Source organism: Alligator sinensis, unplaced genomic scaffold, assembly GCF_000455745.1.
Source record: "Alligator sinensis unplaced genomic scaffold, ASM45574v1 scaffold628_2, whole genome shotgun sequence".
NCBI lineage: Eukaryota > Metazoa > Chordata > Crocodylia > Alligatoridae > Alligator > Alligator sinensis.
Genome location: NW_005841833.1, coordinates 7,342,369 through 7,345,017, shown reverse-complemented (window position 1 = coordinate 7,345,017; position 2,649 = coordinate 7,342,369). Strand labels below are relative to the sequence as shown.

General features: G+C 46.4%; 1 protein-coding gene across 2 annotated transcripts in view; it reads left to right on the top strand.

The window, feature by feature from the left end:
- Window positions 1-681: 681 nt before the first annotated feature.
- KREMEN1 (kringle containing transmembrane protein 1) overlaps window positions 682-2,649 on the top strand; it is a 32,770-nt gene continuing 30,802 nt past the window's right edge. For both annotated transcript variants that reach the window (XM_025199795.1, XM_025199787.1), the window contains exon 1: window positions 682-721. The gene's annotated coding sequence lies outside the window, so the exon portion shown is untranslated. The remainder of the gene's footprint in view (window positions 722-2,649) is intronic.

Sequence of the window (2,649 nt, the reverse complement as noted above, 5' to 3'; positions counted from 1 at the left end):
AGCTTCCCAGGGAAGTGGTCCTCGCCCCTACCTTGGGCAAATTCAAGAGGAGGTTGGACGATCACCTGTCCGGGGTCTTGTGAACCCAGCATTCGTCCCTGCCTGTGGCAGGGGGTCAGGCGAGATGATCTGTTCGGGTCCCTCCTGACCCTAGCTACTATGAAACTATGAAGATTCAATCAAAATTCCATAGTGTGTACTGATCAATAGGAGATCCCTAATGTTTCATTTAATTTTGCCCTTAACACGTTGCAGTGTTAGCAGTAAGGGCTGATACGCACTCAAAATAAATAAATAAATCAATAAATTTGGTGGGTTTAGTCTTACTTATTATGTCTTACTCTCCAAAGCACTCTAATACAAGTTGTATAAAATATTTAATAAAAGTAACTAAGCCAGTAATACAAGAACTAATCAAGAGAAGTTTAACTCAAGACAAAAAACGTACATTTTGGACAGTGTCTTTAACAGTATGAACTGCTGGAAGAAAATGTTTAAACGAAATTAAAGTGGGATCCTTTGCAGAAAAGTGACACTCTCTCTCTCTCCATTTTCTAGAATGCTATACAGCCAATGGGGCGGACTATCGGGGCACGCAGAACCAAACCTCCCTACATGCAGGGAAGCCTTGTCTCTTTTGGAATGAGACCTTCCAGCACCCTTACAATACCCTGAAATACCCCAATGGAGAAGGAGGGCTTGGGGAGCACAATTACTGCAGGTAAGAAATATCCCACTGTAAAGGTGGCCTCTAAGCCTGAAGTTTCATTAGCCCTTGACCAAAAATAGTAAGCGGATGGGACACGCTGGAGGGTCCCTTGGCTGTCAGAGCTGGGGCAATCAGAAAGACATCTTTACACCAGCAACTACATCTCTTCAACCTCACTCAGGCCACAGGCAGCTTTAGAACTTGGTTCTTCTCAGGTCTTAACAAAGCCCACGTCACCAAACCAATCTACCGCCTGACACAACAGATAACGACTGGTATTCTTCCTAAAAGACATTTGAAGAAGTTAGCAGGAAAGGGACGTAGCGAGGGTACATGGAGGCAAGGAGTTTGGACATTTTGCATGGTTTTCATCCTTGCCTATACCTCTGGCTCTCCCATGCCCAGGACCATTGTCCCTAGTGCTTAGGAACACTGAATAGTCACAGAATTGTTTTCAGTGAATGAGAATTGTTACTAGATTGTAGTTTGAAAATGTGCCTTTGCTTGCTTTGGCTTTGTTCCACTTCAGTCACATTCACTGTTGAATAGGGAAGTGTCTGGACAAAGAGTGGGTCATACAGGAAGGGGGTGAGATACTCCACGGAAAGAAGGATCAGGGGAAGATGGGAACGGAGAAGGGTGGGACAGACCAGCACACGGGAAGGCACTGAAACATGCCCTCGTGACACACAGAGAGGACTGGAACACCTGGCAGGGACACCTGGAAGGGGATCTGCCTGTGGCTGTGCTGGCAGCAGTGCCTTTGAAGTTCTCTGATCTCTTGCCATTGATGTGCAGTGTATTATGGTAATGTTAGATTGCATTATGCAGTTACTCATTTTACATCACCTCAGCCCCTCTCAGGAATAAAAGAAAATACAAAGAGAGAGAGAGAGAGAGAGAGAGACAGAGAGAGAGAGAGACTCACTCTGTAAAACCTGGATATTCCATCCCAAAAACGTGCTGGAAGCCCATTAACACAGGCATCTCTGAGCTCACAAATCAGAGTGGCATACCGCAGGGAACCACATGGCCTCCCCCCCACAAACACCTTTCCTGCAGCCCTCAGCCCAACAAGACCAGTGCGGAGGACCTTGACAGTCTCTGCGACATACACAAAGAGAGGGAACCTCTTGGGTGACCTCAGAACTACCTGTGAACAGCGAGAGGCCAGTGGAAAAGCTGCAGTGACAGGAGAAAAGAAACACCTTGAATGATGATGCCCTCATAGGCCATACTCACTGCGCCCCTACTAACAGCTTTTCCTGGCACCTGTGCCTCAGACATGGCTGTCCTGCAACACATAGAGCAAAGCACACAAAACCCTCAGATACCTGATGAGAGAACAGGATGTACGTGGTCAGGTCCTATGCTAACCATTCATTTACACAAGCAGCCACTAAGATGAAGAAAAAGATTTCATTGCACAGTGGCTTCATGAAAGTGGAAATCTCTCAAACACTCTGCAAAACCTCAGCTCAGCCATAACAGAACTGGGAGACCAGAAGGACTCATTTCTTGTTCATCTCCATGCAGCCACTACAAGGAGCCAAGTACAAAGTTTCCAAAGCTGCTAGCCACATCTATTATTCCCATGCATTTCAAGATGCTTATGTAGGAAGTCCTATTATCACAATTTATGGAGATGTACTTAAAAGTATTTTCTTTCACTATAACAGGTACACCAGCAATGTTTCTGTAGCTGCCAAACTGAAGGGAATAACCATATTCCCACAGGGTAGGCTGCTCTGCTGGCAGGTCTCCTCCATCCCCCAGAACCACACTTGCTTTCTTCCACTATATCTTAGCCCAGATCAAATATTAACCTTTGCATTCCCATAGTCCTGAGCCCTCCTCCTCCAGCACCTCTTCCCAGGTGTCTCCAGTCCTGACCATCAGCAGACCCTGCTCTTCCAGCCATGTGTCCTCAGCCCTGTCCT